At 40.2% G+C, this 26608-nt stretch overlaps 1 long non-coding RNA gene across 1 annotated transcript in view; it reads left to right on the top strand.

Moving 5' to 3' along the window:
• Positions 1 to 25771, top strand: part of LOC133228615 (uncharacterized) — an 83458-nt gene extending 57687 nt beyond the window's left edge. Inside the window, exons 4-5 of the long non-coding RNA XR_009730294.1 lie at positions 9701 to 9763; positions 13296 to 25771. This is a non-coding gene — a long non-coding RNA (uncharacterized LOC133228615). The remainder of the gene's footprint in view (positions 1 to 9700; positions 9764 to 13295) is intronic.
• Positions 25772 to 26608: the final 837 nt, after the last annotated feature.

Raw genomic sequence — 26608 nt, 5'->3', positions numbered from 1 at the left:
AAGATGCTTGGAGGGTAATACAATTTTGAAAACATGAATAAGATAGAACTTCTAGAAATACAAAATATAGTTATTTGATTTAAAAATTCAGTTAAATAGAACATTGGCTACAATAGAAGGAAAATTAGTAAATTGGGAAATAGAGAAAAAATATTTAAAAGAGTAAGAGATATGGAGGAATGAGAAGAATTATCTGGAATACCAGATAGAGTAGAGATGATCATAGAGACACAATATTCAAAGAAATAAGAGCTAAGAATTTTCCAGAATGGATGAAAGATATGAATCATCAGATTCTGAAGGCACAAGGGTACCCAAATGAAAATAAATATACACTTAGACACATTGTTTGGAGAAGGCAATGGCACCCCACTCCAGTACTCTTGCCTTGAGAATCCCATGGACGAGGAGCCTGGTAGACTATAATCCATGGGGTCACTAAGAGTCAGACACGACTGAGTGACTTTACTTTGACTTTTCACTTTCATGCATTGGAGAAGGAAATGGCAACCCACTCCAGTGTTCTTGCCTGGAGAATCCCAGGGACGAGGAACCTGGTGGGCTGCCATCTACAGGGTCGCACAGAGTCGGACACGACTGACGCGACTTAGCAGCAGCAGCAGACACATTGTTGGGGAACTACAAGAAAAAATAATCAAAGGAGAGATATTAAAAGTAATTTAAAGAAATTTAATGTAATCAAAAGAAAAAAGACATTATCTTTATGTTTTTAAACTTTTGTTGAAATATAGTTGATTTACAATGTTGTGTTTCAGGTATACAGAAATGTATATATGTATATATCAATTCAGTTCAGTCACTCAGTCGTGTTGGACTCTTTGCAACCCCATGAACTGCAGCATGCCAGGCCTCCCTGTCCATCACCAACTCCCATATATATACACACACATATGTGTATATGTGTATATATTTAAGATTCTTTTCCATTATAAGTTATTATAAAATACTGAGTATAGATAAAACAGTCTTTAAATATTAGCAACTGACTGACAGCAACAATAGAAGCCAAAAGACAACAAAATAATATTTTCACAATGCTAAGATAAAATAACTGTGAACTACAAAGTCATACACTGATAATCACTAAAGAACATGAGGGGCATAAGAAACATTTCTGGACATATAAGCACTCATATGTAGATTTACATTTTATTTTTTTTTGTGACCGCACCATACAGCTCGCAAGATCTTAGTTCTCTGATCAGGTGCTGAACCTGTGCCCCCTCCAGTGGAAGCACAGAGCCTTAACCACTGGACCACCAGGGAATTCCCTACAACCAACTCTTCTTAATAAAAGAATTTATAAAGGATGTACTTCAGGAAGAGAAAATTTTTATGCAGAAAGTTTAAGTGTAAGAAAGAATGGACAAACAAGTTGTTAAACATGTAGCTGAATAAATACATAATTGAGTAAATCACAAAATTATAATGTCTGATTTCATGTTAATAAAAAGAACTAAAATTTGGACAACAATTACATGTAAAATGAAGGAGAGATGATCAAACGGATGTTAAAGGGATCTAAGGTTCATCTGTTTAAAATTAGAGCAATTGATTAATTTTAATTTGAATATAGATGTTTTTAAAACTTAAACACTAAGAGGGTAGTTATAAGGTATATATACTGTCCAAAACATTAGTGAAAGGAAGTAGGGATAATGATTGATCCAAGAGAAGGCTAGAATTTTTTTAAAAAGAAAAACAGGAACAACACTAAAAAGAAAGGCAAGGACAAGATGTAAATGAAGACGAGAGAAATAACTAGATATATCAAAATTATAATACATACAAGTGGACTAAATATTCCAGCTTAAAGATTGAGATTCTCAATTGGATTGAGAAAAAAATGATCATCTTACCATCTTTATAAGTAACATACCTAAAATTTAAGAGCATATTTTGAAGTATAAGGGTTAAAAATAAAATCAACAAATTTGACAGCTGTATTCTCTAATATCAAACAAAATATTTTTTAAGGAATGAAGTATCATAAGGGATTAAATAGTGAAAGGACAATTCCCAGGACAATATAACAATTTTTAATTTAAATAGGGCTAATAACATAGCTTTAAATTATATAACAAAATTTGACAGAATTGTATTGGGAGAGATAGGTGTAGGAGGAAGTTATATTTGAAATGAGTACCTGTGAAACCTCTAATTAGAGATCTTGAAGGGAGTCGGATATAACTGGTCTGTATCTCTAGAGAGAGGTTAGATTTTAAGTCTAAACATTTGAAAGTAAAAGACTGTATTACTCCAAGTTCAATAGATTCTGAGCTTCTTGAGGAGAATTATATATTTAACTTTGTAAGGCCCTTGTGCTTACCACAGTGTCATATACAAGTGCTCAATAAAGATTAAATCGACTATATTCTAATAGATAATGATTTTTTTAGGTTGTGCACAGTTTTAGATCTCAGTTCAGTTCAGTCGCTCGGTCATGTCCAACTCTTTGCAACTCCATGAATCGCATCACGCCAGGCCTCCCTGTGCATCACCAACTCCTGGAGTTCACTCAGACTCACGTCCATCGAGTCAGTGATGCCATCCAGCCATCTCATCCTCTGGCGTCCCCTTCTCCTCCTGTCCCCAATCCCTCCCAGCATCAGAGTCTTTTCCAATGAGTCAACTCTTCGCGTGAGGTGGCCAAAGTACTGGAGTTTCAGCTTCAGCATCATTCCCTCCAAAGAAATCCCAGGGCTGATCTCCTTCAGAATGGACTGGTTGGAGCTCCTTGCAGTCCAAGGGACTCTCAAGAGTCTTCTCCAACACCACAGTTCAAAAGCATCAATTCTTCGGCATTCAGCTTTCTTCACAGACCAACTCTCACATCCATACATGACTACTGGAAAAACCATAGCCTTGACTAGATGGACCTTTGTTGGCAAAGTAATGTCTCTGCTCTTTAATATGCTATCTAGGTTGGTCATAACTTTTCTTCCAAGGAGTAAGCATCTTTTAATTTCATGGCTGCAGTCACCATCTGCAGTGATTTTGGAGCCCAGAAAAATAAAGTCTGACACTGTTTCCACTGTTTCCCCATCTATTTCCCGTGAAGTGATGGAACCAGATGCCATGATCTTCATTTTCTGAATGTTGAGCTTTAAGCCAACTTTTTCACTCTCCTCTTTCACCTTCATCAAGAGGCTTTTGAGTTCCTCTTCACTTTCTGCCATAAGGGTGGTGTCATCTGCATATCTGAGGTTATTGATATTTCTCCCGGCAATCTTGATTCCAGCTTGTGTTTCTTCCAGTCCAGTGTTTCTCATGATGTACTCTGCATAGAAGTTAAATAAGCAGGGTGACAATATACAGCCTTGACGTACTCCTTTTCCTATTTGGAACCAGTCTGTTGTTCCATGTCCAGTTCTAACTGTTGCTTCCTGACCTGCATACAGATTTCTCAAGAGGCAGGTCAGGTGGTCTGGTATTCCCATCTCTTTCAGAATTTCCCACAGTTTATTGTGAAAGTCAAAGGCTTTGGCATAGTCAATAAAGCAGAAATAGATATTTTTCTGGAACTCTCTTGCTTTTTCGATGATCCAATGGATGTTGGCAATTTAATCTCTGTTTCCTCTGGATATTCCTTTAGGAATATTGTAATTCAGTTGAAAGATTTTTTTTTTAACCCAGTAACTTGAGAAAGAGCAATTATTAATTGTCCATAATGAAAGCTAAATTGCCGTGGTATCTGGGTGAAAAGAAAGTTCAACAGAGATGTGAGGTGTTGGAGAAAGCTGTACATAGGTGAAATTATAGTTGGTTCTTGAAAAAAATGGGCATCTTTGGTTGAAAAAAGAGGGAAGAGAACATTTTGGTTTGAGGAATTAACATAAATTATTCAGAAGTAGAAATTATTGCGTGTATTTGTGTGACAGTGATGATGGTAGTTTCACTGAGATTTAAGTACTGAGGAGTGGTAAGAGAAAAAGCTGGATAGATGGTTTTATGAAGTTATATAGGATCTTAAACTTGTTGTTAAGGGTATTGGGATTGCTTCAGCTCAGTTCAGCCGCTCAGTCACGTCTGACTCTTTGTGACCCCGTGGACTGCAGCATGCCAGGCCTCCCTCTCCATCACCAACTCCTGGAGTTTACTCAGACTCATGTCTGTTGAGTCGGTGATGCCATCCAACCATCTCATCTTCTGTTGTCACCTCCTCCTCCCACCTTCAATCTTTCCTAGCATCAGGGTCTTTTTAAATGAGTCAGTTCTTTGCATCAGGTGGCCAAAGTATTGGAGTTTCAGCTTCAGCATCAGTCCTCCCAATGAACACTCAGGACTGATCTCCTTTAGGATGGACTTGTTGGGATTGCTTATGAGGTAATAAAGAATCATGGCTGGCCTGGCATAATGTTTTAAGCTATTTCTATGAATAATCTGGAAGTAATGTATGAGAGGGCTTGGAAGAAGAAGAGAATGGTAAGCAGGAAAATCTGTTAAAAATATATTTAAATTAATTCAGGTATAAACTCATAAGGTCCAGGGCTAAGGTAAAACCAGGGAAATGGAAAAAATGGGATAAATTTGAGAGGCATTTAAAAAATGACCAAGTTTGGTTTGATTGGGTATAAACAAAACTAGAAATATGTCAAAGTTAAGCCTAGAATCATGGTAGTATCCTGGACAAATGACTAATGTGAAGAAGAGTCAATAATTTATAAATTCAAATTTAGAGATCATAAGGACCTTAGATCAATAACCCCCTATACACAAATGACACCACCCTTATGGCAGAAAGTGATGAAGAACTAAAGAGCCTCTTGATGAAAGTGAAAGAGGAGAGTGAAAAAGTTGGCTTAAAATTCAACATTCAGAAAACTAACATCATGGCATCTGGTCCCATCACTTCATGGCAAATAGATAGGGAAACAATGGAAAGAGTGAGAGACATTATTTTGGGGGTCTCCAAAATCACTGTAGATGGTATCTGCAGCCATGAAATTACTTGTTCCTTGGAAGAAAAGCTATGAGAAACCTAGACAGCATATTAAAAAGCAGAGGCATTACTTTACCAACAAAGATCCGTCTAGTCAAAGCTATGGTTTTTCCAGTAGTCATGTATGGTTGTGAGAGTTGTACTATAAAGAAAGCTGAGCGCCGAAGAATTGATGCTTTTGAACTGTGGTGTTGGAGAAGACTCTTGATAGTCCCTTGGACTGCTAGGAGATCCAACCAGTCCATCCTAAAGGAAGTCAGACCTGAATATTCATTGGAAGGACTGATGCTGAAGCTGAAGCTCCAATACTTTAGCTACTTGATGTGAAGAACAGACTCATTAGAAAACATCCTGATGCTGGGAAAGATTGAAGGCGGGAGGAAAAGGGGATGACAGAAGTTGAGATGGTTGGATGGCAGCATCAATGCAATGGACATGGGTTTGAGTAGGCTCTGGGAGTTGGTGATGGACAGAGAAGTCTGGCATGCTGCAGTCCATGGGGTCACAAAGAGCTGGACATGACTGAGTGACTGAACTGAAAGGACCTTAGATCCCTGGGTTGGGATGATCCCCTGGAGAAGGGAAAGGCTACCCACTCCAGTATTCTAGCCTGGAGAATTCCATGGACTGTATAGTCCATGGGGTCTCAAAGAGTCAAACATGATGGAGAGACTTTCACTTCACTTCACTTCAAGGGCTTTAAAAGTTATACTCACAGACACTTATTTTCAAAGATGAGGAAGCTAACATCAGAAAGTTTATGTAATTAGTTCATGGTCATCTCAGTGATTAGCTTTGAGAAAATGACTAGAATCCATGAAGAGATACTCTGAGCAGTTGGGATTGTGCTGCTGGTGGGAATTCATCATTGGATGGATAGGTCTGAGGAGTCATCTGAAAGGCAGAGACATGCAAATGGATATACTCTCCAAAGAGAGATTACCAACAGACAAGAGAAGAGAAATGATGAATGATAAAGTCATAAGGAATCTCCACTGTTAGGAATTCAAACTAGAAGGGAGATGGCTCCCAAAGGAGTTCGGGAAGGATCACATATGAGGACAATCAGAAGTGGCCAGATCCAGATCCTGTAGTGTGTTGCCCTTATGATACATTCAGTCTTTTGTTACTTATTTTATTTTGCATAAAACTCAGTATCCTACTGCATTTTTATGTAAACACCATCACATATTCTGTCAATACTTTATTTCTTGTTGATTTTCTTCCTAAGTATGTCCCTTTATTTCTTTGATTATTAATATTTAATAAGCAAACATGAACTAACATTTCATATTTGAAACATTGACAAAAATCTACCTATGTCCTGCTCTTCCATCCCATCTCTCTGACTCACTACAAATATAAGCACTATTTTTTTGCATTTTTGTATAGTTTTACCACTATATGTATATATATATACACCTGCTAAATGAATTTCATAGTTACTTTTTTACTTTAAAGGGGATATTGTTGTTGTTGTTCAGTCGTTAAGTCATGTCCAACTCTGCAACCCCATAGGCTGCGGTACGCCAGGCTTCCCTGTCTTTTCCTATCTCCCAGAGTTTGCTAAAACTCATGTCCATTGAGTCCATGATGCCATGCAACCATCTAGTCCTCTGTTGTCCTCTTCTCCTCCTGCTCTCAATCTTTCCCAGCATCATGGTCTTTTCCAATGAGTTGGCTCTTTGTATCAGGTGGCCAAAAGATTGGAGCTTCAGCTTCAGCATCAGTCCTTTCAATGAATATTCAGCACTGATTTCCTTTAGGATGGATTGGTTTGATCTCCTTGCTGTTCAAGGGACTCTCAAGAGTCTTCTCCAACATCACAGTCTGAAAGCATCAGTTCTTTGGTGCTCAGTCTTCTTAACTCTCACATCCTATTTGACTTCAGGAAAAATCATAGCTTTGACTATATGGACCTTTTTTGGCAAGTGATGTCTCTGCTTTTTAATATGCTGTCTAGGTTTGTCATAGCTTTTCTTCCAAGGAGCAAGCGTCTTATAATTTCATGGCTGCAGTCACCATCCATAGTGATTTTGGAGCCCAAGAAAATAAGGTCTGTCATTATTTCCATTTTTTCTCCTTCTATTTGCCATGAAATGATAACACCGAATGCCATGATCTTAACTTTTTGAATCCTAAGTTTTAAGCCAGCTTTTTTCCTCTCCTTTTTCACCTTTATCAAGAGGCTCTTTAGTTTCTCTTTGCTTTCTGCCATTAGATATGCATCATCTGCATATCTGAGGTTTTGGAACTTACTTTTTCACACAGTATTATGTTGTTTAAGATTCATCCATATGGGGGCTTCCCTGGTGGTCCAGTGGCTAAGACTCCAAACTCCCAATGGAAGGAGTCCAGGTTCGATCCCTGGTCAGGGAACTGATACCACATGCCCCAACTAAGACCCAGCACAGCCAAAAAATAAAGATTCATCCATATTGTCATGTGTAGCTGTAGTCCATTCATTTTTACTGCTCTGTAATATTTCATATATGACCATATGCCTCACTTTATTTTCCTATATCCAGAAATAGGAAAATTTCCACTTAGCCTATTTCCAGATACTTTATTTTGAATAGTGCTTCTATGAACATTCTTGTGCTTGTCCCATAGTGTATATTGCAAGGACTTCTATTGGGTATATATCTCCTTACATTCATTTAAAACTCTCTTTGTGAAACATAACACATTAGAATGGCATTAGGTGAATTTTCTGACTGTGGAAATTCAAGTCTAAAATAATCAGCATCTTTTCCTAAGGTGAAATATTCAATTACCACCCTAGGAGCCTTATATAGTGCACACTCTAGATAAGGGCTATTTACAAAATGTTTTCTTGGGGAGCAAAATTATAAGCTGGAGTTGGTCACTGATTTTTTTTCCACTGACCCAATTTAATGTCAATGCTATTTTCAGGATACAAAAGGAAAACTGAGGGCCAGAGGCAAGGAAGAGAGGTAACAGGTTAACTGAAGCTTAGCACTGCTTGGCAGCTAGTCCAGAAAAATTCACCTTCATCTTATTTGAGGGTCCTCTTACCTTCCCTAGCAGCCCTCCTTGTGTGAGGGTGAACAATATGAACAAAAAGAAAGAAGGAGAAGGGCTCTGTCAGCTCTGTTCACTCAGAATCGGTTGATTGTCTGCCAAGAAAAGTTTCTCATTTTCAAGAGGTTCTGAGCTTAAAATTCTCATCTCTTTGTGAACACACAAGAAAGAACTCTTCTCTGGCCAGGGATCCTACATGTGTGTATGTGTGTGCACAGAGGCACAGGCAGACGTGCAAAGAAAAAGTGAACACTGGACAGACCCAGAAGCTATACTGCCATTCTCTTTACTATCATTTTCTACTTTTGAAGTGTAACAGATATATTTTCACTTAAATATAAATTGTTAGTATACCATAAATATCAGTGACCTTGTTGCTAAAACTTCCCACTCATTTTTACTTGTAGTAATCTAGATTGAAAATCTACTTAGATTTTTAAGTCAAACCTCCTAATTTCCTGCTTTTACCAAACGTCTTAGCCTTTGTGCCCAATGACAGTTGACTCCCTTTCACACCCATCTCACAGGGTTGTCATGATGAAAGAGAAAGAATGGGTATCTGGTTATCTATGGATGCAGAAATGGAGGACCATCCAAAGGGGTCAGTGAATCAGCAGTGTGACGTGAGCCATATTGGCTTTCAGTGGGGTCTTCTTCGACAAGATCTTTAGGGAAGAATTTTGTGGTCTGTAATTTCTAGTTATTTGCTATACTCCTATTTTCTTCTTGGGAAATGGATTTTTTAAAAAGTTGAATAGTATACACATGGCTTGCGTTTCGGTGGAGCACGGTGCCAATGCATTACCAATTATTCCAAGCCCACACACAAAACATACATAAAGAAAGTATTGTTTCTGAATTGCAATGTGCATTCTACAAGGAGATATTTAAATCAGGATGGAAACAGCAGAGGTTTCTTCCTTCTTTGGACAGTACTATAAGGCATAAGAATTCCCTTACTATGTCAAACGAGGGTACATTTCTCAATTTGTTTACCACCTCCATTGAAAGGGCTGGATGTAAATTGTATTCAAAAGGTCTGTGCCTACAAGTACATTTCTGTAGAGTAGATATTATTTGGAAATTCTCTGTGCAACACCTATTCAGGATTTATCTAAGCATATTGTTAATATTTAAGTTTTCTAGACTCAGTCCTATGAAATAATATTGCTATCATTGCATGTTTACCCATGTCCAATTTCCTTTAAAAAATATGAAAATTTGACTGCAAATAGAGTAGAAAAGGTGAATTCTTCTTGTAGGAAAAGCATTAACTGGAACATTCTGATTCTTGAAAATTAGTACAGCAATTTTTTTTAACAGATAAAAGAACCTCTTATCTTATGAAGAGCTGCGTTAATTACAGCCTGAAATTCTGTTTCATGCATCCTCTTTCAGAGCCAAGGAGAAAGCAGAAAAGATGTGTGTTGTTGGAAGTCTGTACTCCATTTTCTTTTTTCTTTTTGTAAAATAGCTTTCTGAAAGGTAAATAGTACAGAAATGCCATGAGTTTAGGTGGAACACAGTGCCAAAGCAATACTAATTTTTCCAACAACAGTAGCTATAACTTTAAAAGCAGAAAACAAATTCCAGTGTTATGAGTAACTTTGCTGATCATAATGAAAGAAGATGAAATTTAATGTCAATAGCAGTATGAGTGTAGGAGGTAATTCTATTTCATTTTATTTTCAGAAAAAACAGAAATGGAACATGGTGATACAAACAAATCAAATACAAGCAAATGAAAATATCCAGGTAAAGAGTGTAGACATATCTTTGATCTACATTAAGACCATAAGCTTTGGATTCAGAGCTATAAAAAGCAGTTTTCATTTTCATTTCATTTATTTCATTTTCATTTTAATTATGTTAAGACCTACAGTTCCCTTATTTCCTCACATTATCCTTTTTGGGTGATAGTGATCAACTAAATACACGGCTATATAAGAGGGACATGGGAATAATCTATTGAGCAGATATTCTCTATAATGGCAATACTATTGTACACGCAAAGTTCACCATGCTTCCTGTTTTCTTTGCCCCTCTTCATGAGCTTTGTCCTCTTTCCTATTTAGCAACAACCCTTGCCCAAGCTTTGTCCAATGATTGGTTTAAGTCCAGTATACGTGTGCATACAAGCCTGCTATATAGTGGTGGTGTCTACATGCTTAGTGTTAGGGGGAAATTCTTTCATTTTTTTAATGCATCTAAAAAGAAGCCATGATATTTGTATGCACTAGTACTAGAGACTACACTCTCCATAACACATCCAGGAAAAAGATCAGGTCAAATGGAATACTTAAAAGATATGAAAGAATTTAAAGTAGCAGCTGCTGCTGCTGCTAAGTTGCTTCAGTCATGTCCGACTCTGTGCAACCCCATAGACGGCAGCCCACCAGGCTCCCCGTCCCTGGGATTCTCCAGGCAAGAACACTGTAGTGGGTTGCCATTTCCTTCTCCAATGCATGAAAGGCAAAAGTGAAAGTGAAGTTGCTCAGTCGTGTCTGACTCTTAGCAACCCCATGGACTGCAGCCTACCAGGCTCCTCTGTCCATGGGATTTTCCAGGCAAGAGTACTGGAGTGGGGTGCCATTGCCTTCTCCAAAAGTAGCAGCAAGCAAGTCTAATTCTATGAGATAAAACACAAGTAACAAAATGGCAATGCACTCCAGTATTCTTGCCTAGAGAATCCTGTGGACAGAGGAGCCTGGTGGGCTGCTGTTTATAAGGTCGCACAGAGTCGGACATGACTGAAGTGACTTAGCATGCATGCATGCATTGGAAAAGGAAACGGCACATATTGAGTGCTGCACTCAATATGCCAGCAAATTTGGAAAACTCAGCAGTGGCCACAGGACTGGAAAAGGTCAGTTTTCATTCCAATCCCAAAGAAAGGCAATGCCAAAGAATGCTCAAACTACCGCACGGTTACACTCATCTCACACACTAGTAAAGTAATGCTCAAAATTCTCCAAGCCAGGCTTCAGCAATACGTGAACCATGAACTTCCAGATGTTCAACCTGGTTTTAAAAAAGGCAGAGGAACCAGAGATCAAATTGCCAACATCCACTGGATCATCGAAAAAGCAAGAGAGTTCCAGAAAAACATCAGTTTCTGCTTTATTGACTCTGCCAAAGCCTTTGACTGTGTGGATCACAATAAACTGTGGAAAATTCTGAAAGAGGTGGGAATACCAGACCACCTGACCTGCCTCTTGAGAAACCTATATGCAGGTCAGGAATCAACAGTTAGGATTGGACATGGAACAACAGACTGGTTCCAGATAGGAAAAGGAGTACGTCAAGGCTGTATATTGTCACCCTGCTTATTTAACTTCTATGCAGAGTACATCATGAGAAACACTGGGCTGGAAGAAGCACAAGCTGGAATCAAGATTGCCGGGAGAAATATCAATAACCCCAGATATGCAGCTGACACCACCCTTATGGCAGAAAGTGAAGAAGAACTCAAAAGCCTCTTGATGAAAGTGAAAGAGGAGAGTGAAAAAGTTGGCTTAAAGCTCAACATTCAGAAAACAAAGATCATGGCATCTGGTCCCATCACTTCATGGGAAATACATGGGGAAACAGTGTCAGACTTTATTTTTCTGGGCTCCAAAATCACTGCAGATGGTGACTGCAGCCATGAAATTAAAAGACACTTGCTCCTTGGAAGAAAAGCTATGACCAACCTAGAAAGCTGAATGCCGAAGAATTGATGCTTTTGAACTGTGGTGTTGGAGAAGACTCTTGAGAGTCCCTTGGACTGCAAGGAGATCCAACCAGTCCATTCTAAAGGAGATCAGTCCTGGGATTTCTTTGGAAGGAATGATGCTAAAGCTGAAACTCCAGTACTTTGGCCACCTCATGCGAAGAGTTGACTCACTGGAAAAGATTTTGATGCTGGGAGGGATTGGGGGCAGGAGGAGAAGGGGATGCCAGAGGGTGAGATGGCTGGATGGCATTACCAACTCAATGGACATGAGTCTGAGTGAACTCCGGGAGTTGGTGATGGACAGGGAGGCCTGGCGTGCTGCAGTTCATGGGGTCACAAAGAGTCGGACACAACTGAGCAACTGAACTGAACTGAAGCGACTTAGCATGCATGCATGCACCAATCTTATTACTCTTCTGTAAAAGTTCTAGGTAAATGAACATGTTGAGTCTGGTAAAATAACTTGAGTCTAATAGGGAATTGAAAGTCATCAAGTTAAAGTCAGTGCCCTTTGGTGCTCAGAATGGGTTCACATTTACAAATGGTGTTACCTGATGTAGTAGAAAGAGCCCCACATACCTAGATTTGAATTTCGGATCTGTGGTTGATTGGCTGGTGACTTTGGCCAAGTGACCTTTGATCCTCAGTACTCCTCCACAATGAGAGAAAATGAAGTTTAGCTGCAGAGCTGTTGGTAAGGATAGCTATTCATTGGGTAGCTGTTCTATAAAGTGTCTAGAAGGGTGCCTGACACATATGGGCTCAAATGTAAACATATGGGCTCAAAAGTAAGTTGCTTTTGTTTTTACTATTATTATGCATTTTGACACACTGCTTTTCTGTCAAATGCCTCTAATATTATAATGAATATAAAGACCCCATTGAACCTGAAATCATAAGTAAGATAATAAAATGCCTTAAATTTAGAGAACACTTTTGATCCAGAGTACTCAAAATCCTCCCCTTCTAATTTCTCCTCTGATTAGTTTTGTAAAGTGAAAGGAATACTCTTGTGAGCACATCCAGGAGCAGGGGTGAGACGGGATATCACTGCCTGGCTGCACCACTTTTACCAGCCAATCCAGGCTAAGTGAAGGGACAGAACGGCATCAGGAGGAAGGTGGACAAAAGGAAACAAGGAGTGAAGTCTTCACATCTTAGGCCACCAGGGATGTCTCAGAGGATCCCATCCACTTACACATAATGCAAATCAATTTGAGTCACCTGCTGAAAAATAAATAAATAATTTGGAAAATGTTGCAATATATATGGAAGCTAAGAAGGAAGGCAAAGACGTGGGATCCTCTCAAATATCATTTTTAAAAACATTTTGTCCAGAATTAGCCCAGTCATTGCTTCCCTTCTCGGCTTTTCTCGAGCTGTCAAAAGAGAGCCAAACTTAGTTCTTAGTTCCTTCAGGTTTCCTGCTGGCTGCCAAATAGTATGAGGCCCTTCATCTCCTCCCTGGTGTCGCAATCCTTCACAGTTGCTTCATCCACCAACTGCCTCACGCCAACACTTTGCCTACTGTTTTCTTCTCTGTCTCTGCTTCCTGTGTGGCCACTTGGCCAGTGTGCCAGCAGCGGATTGGCCCAGAACAGCAGGCCGTCACGTGACCAAGTCCCAGCCTCTGCGCAGCACCCACGTCTGAATTTCCATGACGCACCTGCTGCCGTCACATTGGCTCTCAAGTAAGTCAGTGGTCAAATCTTTTCCAAAAGTGGTTTTGACAGAGAACAGCTTAAATCACCAAAGATGTTGACAAACGCACTGTTATCTAGGAAAGTGAGTAAAGCAGCTCATTTGAAGGACAGGAACAGATAAGGCCCACCTCTTTGTCTCCTTGCCTTTTGACACTGATATTCCTGTGGAGACAAAGGGAAAGAATGGAAAGGAAACAAAGGCAAATCTTTAGCGCTGGCTGTCCCAGGGTTGATTAGGATGCTGATCTGTGTGGCAGGTTTCTAGGTTCTCACCCAACTTCTTGGCTGCTATTCAAAGGATTTAACAGCGCGCTTTGTAAATAGTGGTGTACAAAGCTGTTCTAAAAATAGTACATTTCCAGGGTCTGAATTGGGTGAGTGGAATGAGTGGCAATGACTGTATTGTACAAGACAGATTACAAGCAAGTTACTCGATGGTACTTGATATGCAGGGTTATTCACATCCTTCCTCTGGCTTGGTTAAATAATGCAAACACATTTACCAGCGTACATGATCATTTTGTTTATTTGTGCTCTGGAGAACTCGTGTGTGTTTATGACTGACAAATGTACGTGTTCTATTTTCTGACAGTCAAACAAAGCTCTTGCGATGAGGTAAATAGCTGAGTTAAATAGTGGAGCCGACACTCCTGAGAATCGCTGATGTGACACTGTGGTGGTTGTTAATGACAGGTTTCCTGCTGCGCTTTCTGCCCGAAAGGATTTTTGCTGAAGGTGGGAATCAACAAGAGGCTCTGATGACTAGGGGGACTGCTGGGTCTGGCTAAAATCTCTCTGGAAACCATGTGTGTGAAAGCTTGTGCCTCATAAGTAATTTTTCACCGAGGGAGCTACTGCTCTTGTTCTTTCTCGCCCTGGCGCCTGTGGTTGGGCTGCTTGGGACCTCAGAGAGTAGCACAGTCCTTGCTGTCAACTACTGCAAAAGGCAGGTCAGAGGTACTTTACACAGAAGACTCAGGCTCAGGGAGACCCCCAACAGAACTTTAAATAAGGACATAATTACCTGAAATGAGATGCTGTGATGTGTTTGCAGTCATTTGAAAGCAAAAGACACCCCTTCTATTTTCAGCTATAAGTGGTGCTTGTTCCTATACATTCTGAGAAGAGAAATGTTCTCTTACCAAAATGCAATATAATTATTTCTTACATAAATAGTTGTCTTTCAGGCAGTTTGGAGATGCTCTTTTTTAATATCAGTAACGATGTGGAAAGTCTTAGGTGAAGCCCTGGATTGTTCTGACAGGTCAATTTCCTCTTAGAAGTCAGAAACTGAGTATAGGGACAGCTCTTGAAGGAGTCAGACCAGGGAAACACATTAAAGAGGATTAAAAAAAACCCTCAGCCTGTCACTTTAGCAAACATTTCTCCTACCCAAATTTCATGCCTATAACTTGATACAGTCTTGGGTAGATTGGCTGTGACAGTCCGGAAGTGTACATTTTGACACTCCTCTCTCCCCTACTTTTGTATGACTTTGCGAAAGGTCCAAAAACTCTCTGACTCTCCAGTTTTCTCATCCATGAAATAGTTAGAATAATATCTGCCTCACTGTGAGGATTAAATTAGGTAATGTATGCAATGTTCTTGGCCCATGGTAGTAAATGGGATGCAGTGAGCATTCCTGGACATAGCCTCTCACCTGCCTAATAACATCCTAGTCTCACTCAAAATAGGTATCATCTAATAGGCTGAACACTATTCAAATGTCCAATTCCTTTTGAGAACTACCACCCTCATCATTATTATTTTCCTGGTTGTTGAAGAATGAACAGTCCAGACAGCATTCAATCAGAAGTTCCTGGCATTTGCGTCTTTATCAATATCTAACTGATAATGGGTGTTAGGGCTTACCTGGTGGCTCAGACAGTAAAGAATCTGCTTGCAGTGTGGGAGACCTGGGTTCCATCCATGGGTCAGGAGGATCCCCTGGAGAAGGGAATGGCTACCCACTCCAATATTCTTGCGTGGAGAATCCCATGTACAGAGGAGCTTTGTGGGCTACAGTCCATGAGGTCTCTAAGAGTGATACACGACTGAGCAACTAACACAATGGGGGTTAATTTCTCTTTGGAGCTGCCTTGGAAGATAACATAAACCATGATTCCAGCCATGGAATTTCCTCAATCTGGCTTTTATTTCTTATGCAAAGGAATTATGGTTTTTCCCCCCTAATAGGTGGATATTTGCTTACATCCCTAGAGAGTCAGAAAAATGATATAGATTTCATTTCTTGTTTGAGACTGATTTTTTTTCAAACAGATAAAAGAATATAACTGAGTAGATTATTGGAGGGCACATTGTCAAGCGTGAACAAAGTGAGCTCTAAAAGAGCCTAATGCAGTTATAAGGGGATGAAGGCCAGGTAACATCCTCAAAGTCATGGTCACAGCTAAAACCCTTACCCACCATGTTTGTGAAGTTAAGAAGGGCGTATGAGGTGGCTCTATAAATGGAAAGATAAAACTGTGTAAAATAAAGTATAAGTGGTACCTCTGCTAGTGACTATTTTCAAGATTGGCTTTCAGTCTCTGTGCTACAGTGTTCTATAAATTTATTCTACAAAGAAGATGGTTAGTGATCATCATCCAAAGTTAATTAAGTTCCTATAAACAAAATCTCAGCCAAATATGTGAAAATATTGGAATTGACCTTTTTTAAATAAAGCTTTCACATCAGTATACTTAAAAATCATATTGAAAAGACAAAGGATTTTGAAAAATGTCCAACTTTCATTTTCACTGGCCAAACTGAATTAATTCTTCTGTTTTCTCTTCAGAGGGGCACAGTGTTGCCTCTAAGGGGCTTCTCTTCTCAAAGGGATAAAATGTACAAACTCAGCAACTGAAAGAATGACACTTTCAATTCATTTGAGATTTGTTTTGCTTTTCTGTTTTATTGTAAGCCTATCTGCTAATGTGCTGACTGTGTTCTAGGCATTGAGAGGAATTAAAAGCTGTCACTGTGCTAATGGATCTTGTTGAGGGTGAAATGACTTTCATCTGAAAACTATTGTACTCAAGACAGTGTCCATAAGTCTCCAATTAAATTTAATCAACCGCTAGTATAATGCCAGAGATCTACAAGGCTGTGTATGGTTAACAGCAGGAGGCTGGTGTGGCAGAGAAGTGGAATTTAGTAAAGGTAGATGAGGGTGGCTGTAGGCTAAATTATGTGCCCCCTAATTCATATGTTAAATTCTAATCCTTATACCTCAGAATGGGACTGTATTTGGTATAGGGTCTTTAAAGAAATAATTAATATGAGTCCATTAGGATGGGCCCTAATCCAATGTGACTAGTATCCTTCTCAAAGAAGATTGAGGATGCAGAGACACATAGAGGAGAGGTCACATGAAGACACAGGGAGAAGACAGTCATCTGCAAGCCCCGAGGAGAGGTCCCAGAAGAAACCAGCTCTGCTGACCCCTTGATCTTGGACTTTTAGCATCCAGAATTGCAAGGAAATAAGTTTATCAGTTTACTGCGTGAGCCACACAGTCTGGGGTACTTTCTTTATTTATGGGAGCCTGTGTAGACTAATACAGTGGCCTTTGAGGATGAGTAAGATTTGCTTAGGTTGAGAAAAGAGGGCAAGTAGGAGAAGGCAATGGCACACCACTCCAGTACTCTTGCCTGGAAAATCCCATGGATGGAAGAGCCGGTAGGCTGCAGTCCATAGTGTCGCTAAGAGTCGGACACAACTGAGCGACTTCACTTTCACTTTTCACTTTCATGCACTGGAGAAGGAAATGGCAACCCACTCCAGTGTTCTTGCCTGGAGAATCCCAGGGACGGGGGAGCCTGGTGGGCTGCCGTCTCTGGGGTCGCACAGAGTCGAACACGACTGAAGTGACTTAGCAGCAGCAGCAGCAGGTGCTACACTTCTGTCTTTCCTGTTCTTATTTGGATTTTATTTTCCTTGTTTGTGTCTTTGTCCTACTATTAGGTGTAGAAGTTAGAAGATAGTGGGGAGAAGGGAGATGGGAAAAGAATTTGGGATGGAAGAAGTAAAATCAGAGAATGAATGAGACTGTAGGAGACCAGACTTGTGTTTTATTGGAGACTATCAGACATGGAAAAGCAACAAAAAGCAGCAACTGTAAAAAGCAGTGAGCAGTTTTAAAACTAAAGGATAGCATTAAGAATAAGAAACTGTAGAGTGGTTAACAGGATTATCAAAAGTCTGAAATTTATCTGCACTCAATAAAAAGGTCTTTATTGCTTACTGGTGGCATCTTGTTAAGTTCAGCCTCTATCTTCTAAAGATAAATCCCAATATTATCATTGTAGTTATGACTTATTTGATATTTATAACACCCCAGGGTTGCCTTCTTGCTACATTATTTTTACACTGTTGAAATAAATTTTTTTACAATGGATATAAATGATGCAAATATAATAAGGAAGCATTTATATCAATAGTAAAGACATGGCTGGGCTACTGAGTCAAATAGAACTTGTCATTCAAGTGAGTCTCATTACCTATTGAATATTTCCCAGTGATTGAGGGGTTTTCAGTTGTGTGAAAACATAGTAGGGACAAACACCAGTGTATGAAGATAAAAAGCTGCCTCAAATCTAAGCTATTAATCCAAACTGATATGTTCTTCCCTTGTGGCTCCGCTGGTAAAGAATCACCTGCAATGTGGAAGACCTGGGTTCAATCCCTGCATTGGGAAGATCCCCTGGAGAAGGGAAATTCTCCACTCCAGTATTCTGGCCTGGAGAATTCCATGGACTGTACAGTCTATGGGGTTGCAAAGCATCGGACACAACTGAGTGACTTTCACTTTCATATATTTTACCACCTGGACATAATTTGTTTTCAGTGTGTAATGTCAAGAAATTTGTATTTAAGTGGCCACGTGCAGATTGTTCGTTCTTAAGGAAAGAGCCTATGTTTGGCCTAACTCCTTTGAGCACTTTAGTCTCAATAGTGACTTTAGAGAAATGTTTCTTTCATTACAATTTTGCAAGTTATGTTGGGGAGTGGGCAGGAAATAGAATTACTGAAGAAGGTTTTTATACTCTCATCTAAACTATTAGGAAAATACTTGGTGTGGAGAACATTTCTCCCTTCAGAACTCTTTTTTTGTTCTCCCAAGGACTAAAAGGTCTGAGTGACTTTAGAGCTCCCTTTAGGGCCAAGGGCTGTTTTCTGCACAAGAAGTTCCTGCTGTGGGCGGCTTACAGCCTCTGGGGGTCATGCCAGGCCTGCCTCACCTGCTGGCTCTGCCGCGTGGGCTCACTCTTGTCCACTCGCTGGTCCAGATTCACACTGTCTATGTATAAAGGGCTTTGATCTGGATACTTTGACCTTCAATTTCTGGGCTGAAGTGGCACTTTAATCAGCTTCCTATAATCAGGGACAGTATTCCTTACTCTCATGCCTGGCTATAGTTCCAGAAATTCCTGGCTGAGCATCTGCTTTCTCAGGAGAAAGAGGTGAGCATGTAAAACATGCGAGTACTTTTCTTTGTATCTCTGTTGATAGTAAAATGCTCAGTACACACTTAATGCATGAAAGAGAGGAAAAAAAGAAAAAAATAATAAAGAAGGACAGGGAAGGAAGAAAGACAGAAGGAATAAATGTTGGTTCTTTGCACAGTTAGAGGCTTCCCTGATAGCTCAGTTGGTAAAGAATCCACCTGCAATGTGGGAGATCTGGGTTCTATCCCTGGGTTGGGAAAAGCCCCTGGAGAAGGGAAAGGCTACCCACTCCAGTATTCTTGCCTGGATCATTCCATGGACTGTGTAGTTCATGGGGTTGCAGAGTCAGACACGAGTGATCGACTTTCACTTTTGCACAGTTGCTACACTTGGCAATGTGGTCTGCAGTAGTAGGAAAAAGCCAGCTAAGTCCGTAGCAATTCTGTTTTTAATGTTCTCTTTGACCATTAGCCCCAACCATTATCTCCTCCTAGGGGTTTCCCTGGTGGTTCAGTGATAAAGAATCCACTTGCCAATTCAGGAGATGCGTTTTCAATCGCTGGATTGGGAAGATCCCCTGGAGAAGGAAATGGCAACCCACTCCCTTATTCTTGCCTGGAGAATTCCATGGACAGAGGAGCCTGGAGGGCTACAGTCCGTGGGGTCAGAAAAAAGTCGGACACGACTTAGTGACTAAACAACAGTTACCTCCTAACTCACCCACTTCTGTAGAGAATTCTTTTCTCCATAGAAGGATTGTCCCTGCCATCATATCACCAGACTCAAGGGATTTTCAAAGGGTAGGCAGAAACATTTCAGAGAACACAGCAAGAAGTCAAATTTAGGAAGATAAGGAAGGTCTAAAAAGTACACAGCCTGCCTTATTTATCCTAGTGATGTTATTGCCAAATCCTGTGTTAATCCTAATGATTTCCATTTTAGTTATCACATGGCCTTACATGCCCCAGGATATCTGAGTAATTTTCCCCATCTCTTTTCTTAGACTGGCTATATCTCAGATGAAGGAAAAAGAAAAATAACACCCTACTATGTGGCAGATACTGGCTAGGTACCTGTGGAAAACACATTTTGGAATGTCTACACAGTCCACAAGGATCCACTCAGCCACGCTGCTCACCATGGGGTGAGGCCCTTTAGTCCTGTTTATGCTCAGTCTATACCCTACAGCCCTAGCTACTCTCCACTGAGAGTGAAGGGAACTCTTGCCATAAGGTAAAGAATCAAATGTTCTTGTGAGACTTAAGAATTGGAGTTATGGATTCCTGCTACCTCTGTGTAAGTGTCTTGGAAAAGGATATATAAGCTCAAAGGCTATGGGTCAGTCAGCTCTGTGGGTCTAGGGGAGATAAAGTGAATTCTCACACAAAGAGAAAAAAAATCAAATACACAAAAAGAAGCTACAGTGGATCCTGATGACTTTTTATTTCTTGGTCACAACATCATCATAAGGCTTAGCTGAATTCTTGACTTTAAGAACAATGGGATATCACTATAACCTTATAATTAATTGTTTCTGTCTCATTCTCTCTCACTTTTCCCCTTAAACCAGCTCAGGTTGATTTCTATTACCTGGAATGTAAGGAATCCTAACCAATAAAGTGATGTGTGTGCTGTACCTTACTTAACATGATTTTCGCAATAGATCTGTGAGGTATTTTCTATCTCTGTTTTACTGATGAGGATAGTAACAAAAGTTGCCTAGGCTTTATACTTCATGAATTTCCAGGATGGCATCTGGACTCAAGTTTTGTGGACTTCTGAACCTAATCTTTTCCCACTGGGCTCTTACTCCCTTGGAGGTGCTCTGACGGCTAGGGACATCTTCTCCCATGACCTCAGAAAGACCCTGGAGTTTTGTAAACCTTAAGGTAACAAAGATTCCAAGGATCGCAATTGCCCCCGGCTCCTGGTTCTCTGGCAGGACACCAGTTTCTGACTGTTCTGCCTGCCCCTACCCTGTGGGAGCACAGACTGTGCATTCTTCTAGGCCTGGAGGAGACACTCTTAGGCTCTATGGGGAGCAGGATACCCCACCCCTCGGAGAAGGCAATAGCACCCACCTCCAGTATTCTTGCCTGGAAAATCCCATGGACAGAGGAGCCTGGTAGGCTGCGTTCCATGGGGTCACGAAGAGTCGGACATGACTGAGCAACTTCACTTTCACGTTTCACTTTCATGCATTGGAGAAGGCAATGGCAACCCACTCCAGTGTTCTTGCCTGGAGAATCCCAGGGACGGGAGCCTGGTGGGCTGCCATCTATGGGGTTGCACAGAGTCGGACACGACTGAAGTGACTTAGCAGTAGCAGTTCCCACAAAAGAAAAAATGTCAAGTCTAAAGGATAGTCTGTCCTTTGGATGTGTTGTCTTCTGGCCCCTGAGAGTAGGCAGGGAGCTACAGCTCTAGGCTCTTGCACTGCCTCCTGCATTAAGCTCTGAACGCTCCTTCCACTAAACAGTTGGACCAGAACGGGTCAGTCTATTCTTTCCCTGGAACATAGGGTCCTTTTTCCTTCCACTGAAAGCTGTTTTCTGTTTCATTAGGTGATTAGTTATTTGGAATTCATCATTCAGATCCTTTTGGGGAGGTGAGAATGCTGCCCATGTAGGACCTGTGGCAGGGAAGTGCTCTAGGACTCCTGTCTTGACCAAGGCCTTTGATACCTTGATATTGGCTTAAGAACCTGTAAAAGACATGGACATATTTCCCCCATCTTCCTAATGACATGAGTGATCATTAAATGCCTATTTTGTGCTCTGAATAGGAATTATGATTCTCCCCCTGTGGACCCTGAGCCCATGTACTGAGACCAAGTTCTTGAAATTCTCTCCCTCTGAGGCAGATTCAGTATCGCACCACAGAGATGATAATTGATTTTTTTTCTTTTCTTTTCTGTTTGATGATTGCTGTAACCATAGTTGCCTGGCTAGGATTTACAAAAGGGGAATAAAAATTACAATTTGGAGATCACTCTGCACTCCCATCTTCATTTTCAGCTTTCTCTATCTATAAAGGATTCCCTTTATCTTTGCCAAAACTTTGTTGGCTTAAGTGGTGGCCAGTTTAAGAATCTGGATTAGTTGTTAATGTTGCACTGATAGTTTTCTTAAGTACTTAGAGGGGGAGGTAAAGGAGACTAAGATTAATGTTAGGTTAATCTCATTTTAGTACTTGGTACAGAGTAGTCTCTGAATACATGTTAAAAGGATGAATTACAATGATTATAAAACATTGAATAAAAACAGAATCTATGGTACATCACTATACTCGATGAGAGGTAGAAATAAAGAGGAGAAAGAAGAAGAGAAAATTCTTATCTATAGAAAGGGATTAGATTAGGAAAAAAAAAAAAAAAATCACTGTTTTTCAATCCCAGTGTAATATCTGGTCCAGGCAAGGATCATCAACAAATGCTAAAGCTGCTGGGTGAAGGGTTATTAGGAAATAAGTTATTCACAAGTCTCAAAACACCAACTATCAGATCACTTATTAATTACCAAGGGGTAAGGATATCTTTGTAACAGAGAAATAGAGCAAACACCAATTTAACCATGCTGTTACTCAAAACATTACCAATAATGGGACAAAGTGATGCTATGTCTCTCTTGGTATGCAGTTTGAAGTATGCAATGGTATCACCCCCCATTTTTTCCCCCAAAAGTATTTCAACCAAAGCTAATTATGAGAAAACTATCACACAAATTTAAAATGTTAGACCTACAAAATAAGCAATCTGAACTTTTTCCAAAAAAGTTAATCTCTTGAAAGATGAACAAATTAGGGAGCTAGTTCTAGATTAAAGAAGCCAAAGAGACATAACTGATTCTAATGAGTATAAACTGAATAGATCCTAGAGATTAAAAAAATATTAGGAAGAACATTTTGGAAAAAATTATGAATAACAATTTGGAAAATTCATATACAGCATATACATTTCATGGTATTAATCAATATTAAACTTCTTATATGTAATAATGGTTCTGACGTTGTATAGAAGAATGCTTGTCTTACAAGATACATCATAAAATATTTAGGGGTAAAGTGTCATGATGTCTGCGATTTATTTTCAAATGATTCAGTAGTAAAATTATACATATAGTGCACACACACTATAGTGTGTGTATGTGTGTGAGAGAGAGAGAGAAGAAGAGAGAAAGAGAAAGAAATTGGTACAAAACGTTAACAGTTGCTGAATCTAAAGTGAAGAGCATGTATTGATTGCAATGTTCTTTCAACTTTTGTGTGAGTTTGAAAATTTTCAAATAAATTGCAGGGGGCAAAGAAATGACACACAGACTGACTTTTACTTTATGAAAAAGTTAGAAAGCCCAGGTAGCTCTTTTTCTGAAATAGGTGAGAGAAATTGGAAAGCCAGGCAGAATTAATAGAAAACAGAATCATAGAATGTTATCATTTGAAGGATCTTTAAAGTCTGATGTTTAGACTGATTCTGAGAAACAATCTGGAAGAAAAAATTTCTGGCTAAATAAATTGGGGAAACAAGGCACTACTCTCTCTCTCTCGGAGAATCACAATGAATATTATTAGCATGCTAAAGTTCTGAGTAAGGAAGTGTGTTTAATATTGCTTAATGTCACAATTTCTAAACTTATTCGATCACAGAACCTCTTTTTAAAAAACATGACCCCCATTAATTTCCTCAGAAGCAAATGTTCCCCAGAATAGAGAAATCCTGATTCAACTTTATTTAACAAGGAAAGAAATAGAGACTCAGAATAGTTGATTTTTTTCAAGGTCACAGTGGAAGAGACGAGCCAAAAACTCAGGTTATGAGAAAGGTGATACAAAGACAGTGGTTGGTAGCATTCACAGAGAAGGAAAAAAATGTTTCTTACAAAGATCATGCTAATTGAAATAGTTAATGCCATTCCAACCAGCAAAAACCCTGTATTTTATCCCACTTATACAAGTTCTACATGTAGGATCTGTTTTGCAAACATGCCACCTTTGTTTATAACCATGGAGACATATGTTGTTTGCTAATATCGTATCATGCACGAGAAAATGAAATGCCTTATATATATATGATGCAAATCTAAGTTTCATTCTGGTATAGGGACAAAATATTACATGGAATTGTGATCGAATCAGTCTGTCTTAAGTTACACTGTTTATCAGTTGTGATACGCTAAGGGGGAAAAACTCCCATGTTCTGTTGCTTTATAAGCCAAGCACATTAAGAACATACATCTGCTTTAAAACTACACAGTTTCTTTTCTAGTGCCCAAGCAGATTTGCTCTGAGCTCAAGCAGTTATCAAACCCGGCTCTGCCTCTGATGGCTGCAGTTTACATTCGGAGCGAGAGCACAGCTCTGGTGCAGGACAGGCAGTCTCAGGCAACAGATGTCAACTCCCTTGCAAAGGCGCTGCTCTGCCTCACAACTGGCAGAGAACTGAAGGAGTTCCCTTCCCTTTATGGCTTTTATCTCTCTGGTTAATAGGGGATGGTGCTTAGAGGAGGCAATTCTTGAGCTATAAATCCAGACAGCAAATAAAGCAAGGGGAGAAGGAGGGAAACTACAATGTAAGAAGTTTCCTTTGTTTACTATGCTTAATTGGGATTCCACACATGAATGGAGAAGAGAAGAGGTTCTCTCTCCCAGGGTGACTAGGAAGGGGAAAAAGGTGGGTTTCCCTCTGTCTGCTTGCTTTTTAATGTGCAAATTAGTCAGAGCCTTTCCCAGCCTGAGAGAGTTTGTAGTTTTGAGTCCAAGGCCAGTGTCTCAGTGGGTGCTCAGTAAATATTAATTGAAGAAGATGATGGCTTTGAGGAGTGGTCTTAATTATATTCTCCCAGCCGCAGCCCTCTAGATGCACACAAAGGTCACTCTGTCTCTTGCCCCAGGCACTACCCGAGTGGCCCGTTCAGTTAATGAGAAAGGTCTTGTTCTCTCATTTGTCTCCTACCTCATCTGCAGTTTCATGCCCAACCCATCCTGGGGTCTGCGCTCAGAGACTGATGAGAACAAAAAGTCAAAAGTAGAAACCACAGCTGCTGCAGCCTCACTGCTTGTGTGGTCTTTCTCCACTGGACTCAGCACAGTACCCTCCTTGGGCTGGCAGCAAGGGGAGGGGGCTGAAGGAAGCAGCTGGAGAACTGGGTGGGGACTGCCCAAGGGAATCTGGTGTGGTGGATTGTGTTATCATTCCCAGCATCTCACACTCCTTCTAACAGGATTACACAACTTGCAGTGCCTCCTGAGGGAGAGTACACAGTTTCTGCACTTTTGATGTCAGGCTTGGACTTGAGTACTCTGGCCAATGGATTGTGGGCAACCTTGACTGTGCCTCATTCAAGGGAAAGCTCTAAAGCTGCTGTGAACCAGACATTTTTTCTCCTCCCCCAAAATTCATACACTGAAGCCCTAACGCCCCGTGTGATAGTTTTAGAAAGTGATTAGGTTGTGAGGGTGGAGGCTTCATGAATAGTATTAGTGCCTTTGTAAGAAGAGACACGATGGTGTGATCACTCACCTAGAGCCAGACATCCTGGAATCTGAAGTCAAGTGAGCCTTAGAAAGCATCACTATGAACAAAGCTAGTGGAGGTGATGGAATTTCAGTTGAGCTATTTCAAATCGTAAAAGATGATGCTGTGAAAGTGCTGCACTCAATATGCCAGCACATTTGGAAAACTCAGCAGTGGCCACAGGACTGGAAAAGGTCAGTTTTCATTCCAATCCCAAAGAAAGGCAATGCCAAAGAATGCTCAAACTACCGCACAATTACACTCATCTCACACACTAGTAAAGTAATGCTCAAAATTCTCCAAGCCAGGCTTCAGCAATACGTGAACCATGAACTTCCACATGTTCAACCTGGTTTTAAAAAAGGCAGAGGAACCAGAGATCAAATTGCCAACATCCACTGGATCATCGAAAAAGCAAGAGAGTTCCAGAAAAACATCTGTTTCTGCTTTATCAACTATGCCAAAGCCTTTGACTGTGTGGATCACAATAAACTGTGGAAAATTCTGAAAGAGATGGGAATACCAGACCACCTGACCTGCCTCTTGAGAAATCTGTATGCAGATCAGGAAGCAACAGTTAGAACTGGACATGGAACAACAGACTGGTTCCAGATAGGAAAAGAAGTACGTCAAGGCTATATATTGTCACCCTGCTTATTTAACTTATATGCAGAGTACATCATGAGAAACGCTGGGCTGAAAGAAGCACAAGCTGGAATCAAGATTACTGGGAGAAATATCAATAACCTCAGATATGCAGCTGACACCACCCTTATGGCAGAAAGTGAAGAGGAACTAAAAAGCCTTTTGATGAAAGTGAAAGAAGAAAGTGTAAAAGTTGGCTTAAAGCTCAACATTCAGAAAACGAAGATCATGGCATCTGGTCCCATCACTTCATGGGAAATAGATGCGGAAACAGTGGAAACAGTGTCAGACTTTATTTTTTGGGTCTCCAAAATCACTGCAGATGGTGATTGCAGCCATGAAATTAAAAGGCACTTACTCCTTGGAAGGAAAGTTATGACCAACCTAGACAGCATATTCAAAAGCAGAGACATTACTTTGCCAACAAAGGTCCGTCTAGTCAAGGCTATGGTTTTTCCAGTAGTCATGTATGGATGTGAGAGTTGGACTGTGAAGAAAGCTGAGCACCAAAGAATTGATGCTTTTGAACTGTGGTGTTGGAGAAGACTCTTGAGAGTCCCTTGGACTGCAAGGAGA

This window comes from Bos javanicus, chromosome 17 (assembly GCF_032452875.1).
Source record: "Bos javanicus breed banteng chromosome 17, ARS-OSU_banteng_1.0, whole genome shotgun sequence".
Classification (NCBI taxonomy): domain Eukaryota; kingdom Metazoa; phylum Chordata; class Mammalia; order Artiodactyla; family Bovidae; genus Bos; species Bos javanicus.
Note: the sequence above shows the minus strand (reverse complement) of the source record. Positions and strands in the feature narration are given on the sequence as shown.